This window comes from Haliotis rufescens, unplaced genomic scaffold (genome assembly GCF_023055435.1).
Source record: "Haliotis rufescens isolate VD_foot unplaced genomic scaffold, xgHalRufe1.0.p SCAF_11, whole genome shotgun sequence".
Classification (NCBI taxonomy): Eukaryota; Metazoa; Mollusca; class Gastropoda; order Lepetellida; family Haliotidae; genus Haliotis; species Haliotis rufescens.
Window position 1 is genome coordinate 18,531,649 of NW_025963791.1, and position 13,928 is coordinate 18,545,576.

Sequence of the window (13,928 nt, forward strand, 5' to 3'; positions counted from 1 at the left end):
TGTTTCTCATTTACATTTAACAGCAACGTAATTTGAAAGGGAAATTTTGCCATTTCCCACAAACTGTCTGTAGTTGTATAAATCTTTAAAACGATTCCTGCAAGTGTTACAGTCCATGAGGCTGTGAGGAGTGGGCGTGTCACCACTGGATTACCCTTGACCTTTCGACGGGTCAACCGCTTTGCGCAGGCGTCATTTACGTAAAAGAAAAACTTCCGGCATCGCTCTCGTTGTAAACCATGCTGTCTGTGGGTTTGACACTCACTATCAGAGACTTCTGGTACAAGCTGACAGTCACGTTCGGGCAGGTAAGTGCATCTATACCCGCTTTGTGTTCACAGCCAATCACAAGCCGATTTTGAGGGACTTGTTGCCGATAACACTTCTGTAACAGGTGCGAGGTGGGACTCTCGTCACTGTAGCGAAGGACTCTCAGTCTCACTTAATATCTATTTTGTACTTGACGGCTATTGAATGACATCCTTTTGTTGATTTAAATCTGTAGGCTATATAAATATGTGTTGACCGGTTCTCCTCTTATGATTTGATTTGAATATCGTCACGATACGTAATCAGACAATCACATGAGATGAAAATAAATTGGATTAGTCGTTAATCGTCCGCAACACAAACTGATTAGGCCTAGGTGATGTTTGCGAGAGAGATGTAATTATGATTTAGGGTCTTTAAACATGTATCATGAATGAAACTCTGTTTGTACCGTACATCGAATGTCAACACTGCCTAAATAGTTTGAATCCGGCGACTGTTTCAATCAAAAAGTTCATGGAGAATGCAGTCATCACGTCGTGGTCCGGCTGTCAGACACAAGTTGCTCCTGAAGGGGGTGGGAATTGATCTTTTACATCCTCTGCCCACGTCAGACGACGTGGAGACATGGGACAATATACTCTTTGAAAGAGTAGATTATATATGTGTAGGTTTTTCCTCCAGACATTAAGGCAGAAATATGTTATGAGTAAGTTAATAATAAAGCAATGACAATGTTTGCTATTCATATTATGTGTCGTAAATTTTTATCAGCCAGTTTGTAAATGTCAATGTAAATAGTTGTGTATCCTTTCTGACATGTGAGAAATATATTTTCCCAACATAATAAGATATGGATGAATGATATGAATACAGTAACGTGCGGTATGACGAAAATGGACCGCTAATTTTAGTTTGTCATAACCAATGTTTGAAATACAAAATAATTGTCAGGTTGCCATCAGGACTATATAAGCTGCAGACTCCGACTAAACTCTTCAGGCCCTCATTAACACAAACTTTAGCTTATTGTGAGAAATAAATCAACACATAAATTAGGGACCCATACAAATTTGATACAACAGGACTCACTCCAGCTCTACCTGCCACAGGCCTGTGGGCAGGTGCTAAATTCAAACACAGGTTACAGTATTCAACATAATAAGCACCCAGGGTGCTCTCATAATTAGAAATAGGGGGCTCTTATTAGAATATTATTTTGGTGGAAAAAAGACAGTGTTGAAAGATAAATTTTGTGCTTTATGCTGACAGCCTGAAATGTTTATATACGAGAGATACATATTTCCAGAATTGCCCATAATTAAGGATGCATATAACAAACGAGTGCGTATTATACGCGAATAAATAAGTGTTATGTACATTGATCAATCGGAAGGGGTGCTAACTGGGATTGATCACTAGCCAAAATATTAACAAATTTCGCCGTGGGCGCTTATTACGTCCAATACGGTATAATCATAGTTCATTATGAACATTTCGACTGTCAGACATCTTGGATCAAGTCATGTGACCACTTGATGTTACCTAATAAATGACCAGTGAAGAGCCAGATCAGAATAGTTCTTCAGCAACCCATGCTAGTCGTAAGAGGCGACTCTATTTTTCGTAAGCATGGTAAGATGAGACTGTTTGTCGTAAGCATGGTAAGAGGTGACGATGCTTGTTGTTCAGAGGCGACAAACAGGATCGGGTGATCAGGCTCGCTGACTTGGTTGATGCATATCATCGTATCCCTAGTGCATGGATCGCTGCTCATGATATCAATCATTGGATTGTCTGGTCAAGACTTGATTATTTACAGACTGCCATCATAGAGCTGGAATATTGCTGAGCGTAGCGTTAATCAACAAACAAACTTGATAAATAACAAAAATGTGCACTGTATATGCACTATGTTTATTTATCTCATTATGATATAAAATACATAATATTCGCAAATACTTGTTATAAATATATTATTTGTTTATTGCTGCTTTGAACAGCATGGCCATGGATGTTTTGATAGCCTCATTGTTAACAGTGAGCAAAATGTCAAAATGGTCAAAATATTGAAATCATCTATCACATTTAAAATAAAGATAGTTATAAACTTCAACTGAAGATGGAGTCACAGATTCACTGTTCCCTTAACAGTATGTGTGTTGTTTAACGCCTTACTCAATAATATCCCAGCTATGTGATGACAGCCTGCAAATAATTTAGTCTGGACCAAAAAATCAAGTGATGGATATTGTGAAGGAAAATCCACACCGCCAGCGAACAGTGACATGCTTAATGATCAACCAAATCAGCGAGCCTGATAACCCAATCCATTTGGTCGCCTCTGTTCCTTAAAACTTAGGGCTGATAAGTCTGCAAAATTTTAATCTCAACAAAATATATCTTGTCAACAGGTTTTTATTTATATCTAGCAGTTGTATGTAAATATGTAAGGTACTTTGAATCAAAATGACTATTGAAAGTAGTGAATTTATTTCATCAGAAGAAGACAGCCTGCTACACAAACAAGAAGTCACCAAGGACGTTTTTATGGATTTGAGTGAGCCAATGAAGACATATTTAACATTGCTTATTCGTTTCAACTTCTGTTTGTTCTTTTCATGCAACAGTTCCTTATACATGTACCAACTTTGTCAAGTGACTTGAAACATATTGAAAGTATGAGAAAGTCAACGCTGTCTTCACATCTATGGATGTTGTCATATTGCTATGACATGTAACAAATATAATCCCTTTATTATACCAAGGTTCCGTTCGTCCGTCAGAAAACTTTGTCCGCACGATTTCTCTTAAACTATTCAGTGGATTCATCTCAAACTTAGTACATATAATCTGTGTCATATGGAGGGGTGCAGTCAAAAGAAAAAAAATAGTTTTTATTGATTTTCCATTTTTTTATGAATTTTTCAAACCCTAACCATTATTTAATTTGAAACAACTGACACACTAGGTGGGTCGGGGGTATTAGTGAGCCACGCTCACTTTTGCCCTTTTTTATTGATGTTTCTAAAAGATTTAAGTAGTCAGGTAAAGTACTATTCTCTATTTACTTGCTTTGTTTTGTGCCTAATACAAAGTCCTTTAGTTTGCTAATAGTAGGAAACAGACTAGTGTTTGAACAATTTGAGATTGTTCTACAGAGAATACTTACACAAATAGGCTTTAGCACATCAACATTTTAATAAAGCAAAGCCAAGGCTTCCAAAGAGATCCATGTTGCTCCTGGGGGAGTTTGTGTGCTAAGCTTGTTAGAAATGATTGTTTGAATCAATGTCTTGGGGCTATATATTTTAAATTTCTTATTTTGTTGGAATGGAATTGTCAGTCTGTTGCCAATTTGTTGTGAGAGCCAGGTAGGCGTGTTGCCATTGTATGTCCTGGAGTTATGACAGTATTACCATCCTGGCGCCAGTGTCAACCACATATTTATGTCACCAGCACGGTAACTTTCATCAAGTGACAAAGACATGTAGTTCCGAAATGAGATCATACTCAACTAATCCTTTTTGATAGGGTTGTATTGTTAGCTGTTTGTCTGGTGTTTGTAGTGGTGCACAGTGTTTGTTTGGGGCCATGCCGACATTTACTTTCAACAAGACTTGTTGTCAGGACATGAGTGAGGTCTGGTCTGGAAGTTGCACATTTGTTTAGTCTTTCAATATTCGGCTGGGAATTTTCACAGAGATTTGTGATTTGTTTACTTGTTGGATGAAAAAAGTATACATTCTAATTTCGTAACACCGTGTGACAATGAAAGCATTGACCTTCAAGTATGTTTGAAAGAGGAATGTCTTTGACAAGTGCCTTGTTACAGTTTGTTGTATGATACAATTTGATATTAGTGCGTAAATACTTTCATACTATTTGCATGTCAGATTGGTCCTAACTTTATGAACTGAGATTTGATGTCATTTTTATTTTCAGTTTATTACTCATATGAAACAGCTTTCATGTAGCGAGTTTATTGCAATACACGTATTGACTTAATGCCAGATTACAAGGGATAAAATATTAAACTGTAAGACTGTTTAATGTTTGAAACAACTGTGAAGGTTATGGCAACTGATTCTATGAATGTTTTTTTCGAAAAGGAATAATTTGTTTGAAAATCCAGGTGTCATTAGACAGTTTTTGTTGTGTTTTTGAAGCTAAAACTTTGCACTTTCATATCTACATTCATATCAATGATATGTCTTGTAGTTCCCTGTCTGGCGCTCGGCCAAAGGGGCTCAAACAAGGACTGGTCGGCTCGGAGTCAGTATACTGTGTCTGAGTGAGGTATTCATGTTAAACTGCAGCATGGTATCTCAGTGGGCCATCACTTTAAATCGGCATCAGTCCGGACGAGAACAAGCAGCCTCACACATATACACATCACTATAAAAGTGCAATAATCTTTGACACGACGTTAAACCCGATTTCACCTCACCTCACCTCACCTCACCTCACCTCGCTCAAAACCATTTTCAGATGACATGCCATGTTACAGGCAACATCAAGGAGATGTTAGTCAGCTTGGGCAAGGTACATGATGACCTCGTTTGGTTGACTCATTGTCACGGATATCAATTCCGATACGAAATGAGTGTAATTATAAATAGTCAGGAGTTTCTAGACAATACTTGTGAAACACATTTTTCATGAATAAATATTCATGATGTCAGGTACAGCCGTGTAACTCTTGTCTCACGAGAAGTCAACGTGGCAGCAGCCTCATTATAACAAGGGCACTGTACAATATCGCAAGATGATGTTACATTTCCTGTACTGTGTTCAGGTGGTGTTGTCTTGCAGATGAAATGGACACCTGTGATTGGCCCTAGTTAGGATAGACTAATTTATTATCACATGTGGGACATGGAATTGACTATAAGACAGTGTGAGAAATTGGCGCTAGTCCTGTTGTCCTTGCCAAACTTACCAATAATGAAGGTATCATTAGAACTAGTACCGGTAGTAATTAGCCATTGTTAGAGTTTTTACTATGATAGTAAAACCCCTGACAATGGCTAATTACTACCAGTGCTAGTCCTTATGATTTTTCAATATGTTATCATAATAAGGACTAGTGGAATAAGAATGTTATTTTCCATCGCTGTAAAAGAATATATTGAAGCAGTGAATTCTTCAGATAAGGGGAAGATAGCATGAAAACTGTTGACATTGTTTTCATGTTGTGCTTATTAAAAGAATCGGGGGGCACGGGTGGCCCAGTCGTCTAAGGCGCCGCGATTCGCTATGCAGAGTTGCGTCCCTTGGGCACGCCAAAAACCTATGATTGTGGGTTCGAATCCCGGTTCGCCCTGATTATGTTTCTAGGTTTGTCAGCACCATACCCGTGGGTGTCAGCTAAGTGGTACACGTCTGAGACCTGCATCACTTCGGGCTTTCCTCCAACATTAAGCTGACACGCCGTGATATGACTGGAATACTGTTAAAAGCGGCGTTAAACCCAATACACTCACTCACTATTTAAAGAATCTCTTCCACCAGTTAAAACAGAATCTGGATTACACAATGGCAGCATGGTTTCCCCTTGTGTAAACTATACATCAACTCAAGGGGTGGAGACCCCCACACTGGTGATGAGTTATCACAAAATGTGTGCAATTCGCATGTGCACATGACGGTGTCTCGCATTAGGTCAAGTAAAATGTCTCTACTATCTGGCTGTGGTATTTCGTTCGGTCACTAACCATTCTCGTTTCCATCTTATAGTAGCAGTATGCACTTGTGCCATGTCTGCATGATTGTTTCAAAACAAAAAAGAGCCACAAGGCTCTGTAGATCACCTGAATTTTTAAGAAATATTAGTAGTCTTTGAGAAATAGCTGGGATCATTCATACAAAGTTCCATTCCAACAGCAACACAAGAAGAAACATGGTGTGTGTAAAGACACGGATGTGAAGGCAGATTGACTCCCTTGACTACCAACCCATAAAGATCTGGGGTAGAATCGGTCTTCAGCAACCAATGCTTGCCGTAAAAGGCAACTATGTTTGTCGTTAGAGGCGACTAACAAGATTGGACGATCAGGCTCGCTGAGTTGGTTAATGCATGTCATCATATTCCAATTGCGTTAAGCGATGCTCATGATTTCAATCACTGGATTGTCTGGTCAAGACTCGATTATTTACAAACCGCCGTCATAGAACTGGAATATTGCTGAGTGTGGCGTTAAACAACAAACAAACAAAACCTTGACTGCCATGCTGAAATGGATTTGCACATTGTATACACTGGTCTCTAATTTAGTGGTCATCTTATGTTGAACAGAAGAATGAATGTTTTATTTGTATATATTGGCTACTCTCACGAGACCTGACTTTGGATTCATTTAAGTGGCTGAGGTGTACCCGTGATATTGCTATAAGAGGCGTTTTGTTCAGTTATCTGTAGCTGGAGTGAATAAGTTGGGTTTAAGGCCTCCTTAGAACAGTATTCCAGTAATATCACAGCTTTATGTGGGAGAAAAGCCTAAAGTGATGCTTGTTTGTTTGTTGTTTAACGCCGTACTCAGCAATATTTAAACTATATGACGGCAGGCTGTAAATAATCAAGTTTGGAGCAGACAATCCAGTACACACCTAAGACATTTATGGCTTTGGTGAAACCCAAGAGGATGGGTATGGTGATTTTGTTGGAGATAGTTGAGTGCTAATACCGAACTAAAGTGTTCATAAGAATTTGTTCAGGACCCTAAATCTTCAAAAGTCATGTATGCATAAATGTGGAATAAATGGATATCAAGTGAAAAGGTTTAACTTATAATAACTCTTTTTCATATTTTGTGATTCTTGGGTGACAAAGAGATTAGAAAAAAACTAAATTTGATTTCTCTTGTCACTAAACCTCACCAAGTTACAATCTTTTTTATCCCCTCACTTTGAAATAGGGGGCAGATTAAGTATTTCAGGTTGCTTTGGACTGCTCCGTAGCATCCAGATCATCTGAACTTGGGGAAATATATGGAATAATGTTACACCATGCATTATGGGTTGCTGAAGACCTATTCGCCCCCGGATTCTTCACGGGTCAGATGATGCTAAGAGCCATGTTCGGGTTTGTAGTCACAAAAACAGACACAAGCCTCAAGATCAGGGATTTATCAAGTATTCTAAGCTAAGTGCCCATGGCAGGTAAATTGGGGGGGAAATCGTTATTTTGTTCAAAATTGGGATTTTATAAAGTTCCTATTTCTTAAATTCAGAGGTAGGCCTTTGTTAACTTTAACATTGCATTCAGTGCAATAATGTATAACTAAGCATTACTACCGCTTCTATTTATTCGTCCAGTTATCAGAGTAATACAAGTTATTTCTGCAAAGCCATGAAATTAGCTATTGGCTATGTATTAATATAAATTGGGAAACTTTAAATTCCATTTGGGGAATTATGAATGATGTTTGCTGCAGACTTGGTCCGAATATCGGCCACTGAGTAGGTCTAGATAAGTCCCTGAAGACTCTCTGTGGCTTAAGCCACGAATCCGTAGCCTGAGTGGGATTCTTTCCTTCTGTCTGGTAAGCTTTACTAATAGAAGTCCATATATTAACACAAATATCTACTGAAAATCATGTCAAGAGACAGGTTTGGGTCAGTAGACTTAAAAGTATTTGGCACAGACTAAAAATTTGTTCAAAGCTGAGAGCAACTTGTCCCTTGAATGAAAATTAATTGAAAGTAATATGAAGAACAGTCAAATTTGTCATGGGATTAATGTAAAGATGCACACTGTGGAAATGACATTGATATCACATGTTTAATAGCATCAAGCATTGTGAAAATGGATGTCTTTTTAGTCATGTTCAGTCAGTTTTTTCAGAAGGAGAAGGGAAACTATGATGTACAGGTGATGTTTTTGAAGCAGTGTTACATGATGAAGAGCAGTTGTGTGGAGAAACCCATGTTACAGGTGGCACGTTGTAATGAGAGATGCAGGAAGTGTGTAACCCAGACTCGCTGACACTGACAGGAGGCTTTAACACCAGCACCACAACATGAATAGCCACTAATACTATTTCACATTAAAAAATGGTGTTAAAGTTTTGATTTATCTTTTGTAGTCAGAATTGATGTGCCTAGGGACTAGTGACAAGATTTGATTTGGAACCGCTGATGTCTCATAATCGCACCATTCTGGCGACTATGCTTGTCGTAAGAGGCGACTAACGGGATCGGGTGGTCAGGCTCGCTGACTTGGTTGATGAATGTCATTGTATCCCAATTGCGTAGATCAATGTTCATGGTGTAAATCACTGGTTTGTCTGGTCCAGACTCGATTATTTACAGACCACCGTCATAGAGCTGAAATATTGCTGAGTGTGGCGGCAGACAGCAAACAAACAAACAGACAAACCAACAAAACAGACCATTCTGAAAAATGTTAGAAAAATCTGAAGCTTGAAGTATAATTGACTCCTTGATGTACACGTTCTTACATTCTGGAGGGAACACGTACATTGACGAGCTTTGGTGTCACAGTCCAAACCTGCACCCCAACAGTTCATCCTTGTCACTGTGTCAAAACATTACACAATGCGTGTCCTGACATGCATGACTACAGAAATCTTCTTCCTGCATTTTAACGGAAACCACTGGAAAGGAAATCCTTCAAACGTTTAACCGGGAATGCATATGTGTGCAAGAGCTACAGCTTATCAGAGTTAAAGGGTCAGGTTTGCCTGAGTTTTGTTTCACACTCATTTCATATCAACTGATGCCACATCTCACAACCATTCGTACACTTTTAATGAAAAATGGATATGTCCATGGTTGATATTAAGAGGAGTTATAGACATATACATTTTCATGTTATATTTATTAATTGCTATCTAGAGAGTAGAAGGCTGAGAGTCTGGCTGAGTAACCTGTTTTCAAACCGTTCTTGCATATACTTATGCGTCTCAGTGTCTAAACTTAAAACAGTATTTCTCTTTAAAATTTAGGTGCCATGTGTGCCATATATAATGTAAGAGTCAGTAACCACCGTACCCCAAACACCATCAAAAGCCGTACCAAAACACCACCAACACCACTCCAAACACTGCACACCCCTCAACACCACCTCCACCCTAAACACCACACAACAGTCAACACCTCCCAAAAACACCATCAACACCATTCCAAACACCGCACACCCCTCAACACCACCTCCACCCTAAGCACCACACAACAGTCAACACCTCCCAAAACATCACCAACACCATTCATAACACCGCACACCCCTCAACACCACCTCCACCCTAAACACCACACAACAGTCAACACCTCCCAAAACACCATCAACACCACTCCAAACACTGAACAACCCTCCACACCACCACCCAGCCCCAAACACTGCACAACCTTCAACACCACCACCAATAACACCATCAACACCATTCCAAACACTGCACACCCCTCAACACCACCTCCACCCTAAACACCACTAAACCCCACGGCCACTCCAAACACCACCAACACCACCACAAACACCACTCAACACTCAACACCTCCCAAAACACCACCACCACCACCACTCAACACCAACATCACCCTTAACACCACTAAACAGTACACCACCACCACCACCACCACACAACACACCAAACACCACACAACACTCAACACCATCACCACCACCTACACCACACAACACTCAACGCTGTCTCCGTGACCACACACAACACTCAACACCGTCACCGTGACCACCCACACCACACAACACTCAACGCCATCACCGTGACCACACACAACACTCAACACCGTCACCGTGACCACCCACACCACACAACACTCAAGGCCGCCACCGTGACCACCCACACCCTCAGCAGGGCTGTTCCACTGTATTTATGAGGAAGTGAATAAGGCTTCATGGTAAAGAAACATCACTATGTGTTGTGCACTGAAGGTTGATTGTACACTCATCTCGCACTGGTGGTTTGTCTTGTGTAAGTGCACAAGTACTGCCAGCTGTTTATGTAACTAGATAGTGTGGAATCTTAACCTACAATCACCTTGGGTCTTTGTCAATAATGCTTGTCATGTTTAATGAACACTCTATTGTTGTGTGTAGGTTTCCTCAGATTCTTGATCTCATTAAAGTATTGATGTTGCCATTTCTGTGCTGTATGTTTCCGCCATGAGAAATGAAGCTGATCTGAGTAAGGGATGTAATTAGTTGGTCACTGAAAACCACTGAGAGAAGGCTCCTATGGGTGTAGGGTTCGACTCTTTATAGTTGCAGCTGTGGTGTGGTGTGATGTGGTGTGGTGTGGTGTGGTGTGGTGTGGTGTGTGTGGTGTGGTGTGGTGTGGTGTGGTGAGGTGGGCAGCTGTGATGTGGTGTGGTGTGGTGTGGTGTGTGTGTGGTGTGTGTGGTGTGGTGTGGTGTGGTGTGGTTGGCAGCTGTGGTGTGGTGTGGTGTGGTGTGGTGTGGTGTGGTGTGGGGTGGGGTGGTCTGGTGTGTTGTGGTCTGGTGTGGTGTGTGTGGTGTGGTGTCATGTGCGGTGTGTGTGGTGAGGTATGGTGTGGTGAGGTGTGGTCTGGTGTGATGTGTGTGTGGTGTGGTCTGGTGTGGTGTGTGTGGTGTGGTGAGGTGAGATGTGGTCTGGTGTAGTGTGGTGTGTGGGTGATCTGGTGCGGTGTGTGTGGTGAGGTGTAGTGTGGTGTGTGTGTGGTATTTGGTGTGGTGTGGTGTGGTGTGGTGAGGTGAGGTGTGTGTGGTGAGGTGTAGTGTGGTGTGTGTGTGGTATTTGGTGTGGTGAGGTGTGATCTGGTGTGGGGTGGTGTGTGTGTTCTGGTGTGGTGTGTGTGGTGTGGTGAGGTGTGGGGTGGTGTGTGTGTGGTGTGGTGAGGTGTGATGTGGTGAGGTGTGGTGTGGTGTGATGTGCGGTGTGTGTGGTTTGGTTTGGTTTGGTTTGGTGTGGTGAGGTATGATCTGGCGTGGTGAGGTGTGGTCAGGTGTGGCTTCGTGGGGTGTGGTGGATGTGGTGGTCAAGACAGAGTTGTGACCCCTACTTGCTAGGATATCCCGGTACTAGCTTCAAATCCTACATAATGATCCTTCATCAGGGTTTGAAATGAAAATAGCAGTATGTCTGCTTGTCCAAGACTACTAAGATTCAGACAAGTGACATCCTTTTCCTTGATGGCTACAACATTTACCATTATTTATATGGCAACTCCAACCTTAGAAATTTGTCTCTTTAAGTTTATTCCCGAGGACTAGTATCAACCTTATTTCACTATTCCTCAGACTGTGTAGCTAGCCCTGAACGAGACAAAAAGGTTTACTATGTTTCCGTTTTCTGTCAGTTGTATTCCGTTTCAGTTTCAGTTTGTAGCAAAATTAAAACTTTGACAACTGGTTCAGAATTATAGCTACTCATATATAGTTATATCATATGCTAGTAGTCAATGAAGACTACCGTCATTCGACTTTTACTTGTCCTTAGGATGATTTATTTGTCACAGGACTAGCAGACTACCGTGAACTTTGAAGCCTGTGACACTAGTGGATCATTTTAGTGGTAAAAGTGAAATTTCTAACCCCTCTTGTCTGTCAGCTAGTATTGGGAATAAGTTAAAATCTTATCACTGATGTCTTTTGAAAAATTGTATTAAACATGATTGATTTTTGAAAGGAAGTGATCATAAACACATCTGTGTGAAATAGTGTGGCGGCAGCAGGCGCTGAAACCTTGTCAGTTATCAGGTTGAGGATGGTTCATGTTCAACTTATTGTCCGAATCTGTGCCAAACACTATGGAGTCTACCAACCTGAACTTATGGTTTGGCATTGTTTTGATTAGATGGTAGCCCGAGCGTATGGGCTCACTAGACCAGGGCCCACTTGACTCTGAGCCCCTTTAGCCTAAGGTGATCGGAACCTCACTCGTCGCCCAACACCAACTGGACCAACCTCTTTCACAAAGCCCCCTTAACCTTAGGTGATTGTTACTTCGGCAACAGCCCTACACCAAGGGCACCAACCTCTTTCACAAAGCCCCCTTAGCCTTAGGTGATCGTAACTTCGGCAACACCCCCTACACCAAGGGCACCAACTGCTTTCCGAAAGCCTCCTTCAGCTAACTTATATAAGTCACAACTAAAGATCAAAACTTAAGGTAAGTATGACCCCTCCAGTACTAAAAGTTCTTGTAAACATGGCGGCATACATCAAATTAAATCAAACTAGGAAGCAGAATCAAAAGAACAAGAACCAACGGAAATACTCATCTCCATTGCAAAAGAGTTCCACCTTAGTGCATAGAGTGGTCGTAATAAAACATCCTTACGATGACTCGAACAGCACTTTGTGAAACCAGTGTTAATATTTTTGAGTGCACATTTAACATCCTTGTACCTCACACCTAGGATTGCCCTTAGCAAAGGGTGCTTTATCCAAGCGGGCCCAGAAGAAAATTGGTACCTGACTCGAGCTTGAACCAGTGTATAAAGTCACAGACTGTTATCCCCACAATTCATTCAAAGACTTTTTACTGTCTGAATATTATCAATAACAGATCTCTGGTTGATTCTATGGGTGGAATCTGAAACCAACAGATAAACCATGATCAGAAATAACCAGCAGAAATACTGTCACCATTATACCCAGGGTTGTTTGATTCCACACCGTGATAATATCTCCCACCTGCGTCACTTCGGGGCGGCCAACAGTAAGCTGAATGATGACGCCTGAGCAGATGCACCTCGAGACTTCTTGCACTCAGGACTTCTGAAATTAATTCTTTGCTGTTAAAGTTTGATGCAGCCAAATCTGTTTAGATATGGATAGTTTGTGTCCCAATTCAGGGCATGTATACCTGATTAATTCAAATATGAATCTTTCAGGAACATGTATTATTATCAATTGATAATTTGTTTACCTTTTTTGATTGCAATACTCTAAAATGTATACCAACATTGTGGGTCATTATGACTTCTATGAGATGTCAAGAACAGTGAAAGACACCGAACAGGGAAGCGTAGTGATGTGAGATTAATACAGGCTTGATAAGGATTGATTTTTAGTGTCAACCTTGAAAAGCCTTGAAAATCTCCAAAGCGGCTTGAAAACACACTTGTTAATAATATGTTGTCTACCAAGGACAAGTGGTATTAAGTGTGATTTATCACAGCAATAGATTTGCCAAAGACCATGAAGAATTCATGACAAACTTAATTTATTTTTTGGTTGTGAAAATAAATCTTGTTGGAAAACTCTTGATGTTCATTCTGCCTTTTAGATCATACAACAATTATGCTGGATTTAAAATGTTATTGACAGACAAAGAATAACCCAAACCTTGTTTGAGAGGCATTTAGAAGTTGGAGTACTATTAGTAAGGGTCAGATATATGGATGAACAACTTCTTTATTACAATTAGGAGCGAGGTTTCCGTGTAGGTCGCTTGCATGATAACGGTGGTAGAACCTGCACCGAAACATCGCTCCTAATTGTAATAAAGAAGTTTTTCACATATATATATCTCATTCTTACTTTAAAAAGCCTTGAAAATGACAGGTCAAGCCCTGAAAAGTCTGGAAAAGGCCTTAAAGTTTAGTGTTCCATATCTTGTAACTGTCAGTCAGGTAGCCTAGCGGTTCCTGCATCGACTCGACACACCATAGGTTAATCCCCCACATGGTTAC

At 40.6% G+C, this 13,928-nt stretch overlaps 1 protein-coding gene across 1 annotated transcript in view; it reads left to right on the forward strand.

Moving 5' to 3' along the window:
* The first annotated feature begins 206 nt into the window (after positions 1-206).
* The window catches only part of LOC124120471 (FAD-dependent oxidoreductase domain-containing protein 2-like), a 120,849-nt gene continuing 107,127 nt past the window's right edge, over positions 207-13,928 (forward strand). Inside the window, exon 1 of the mRNA XM_048392372.1 lies at positions 207-308. The gene's annotated coding sequence lies outside the window, so the exon portion shown is untranslated. The remainder of the gene's footprint in view (positions 309-13,928) is intronic.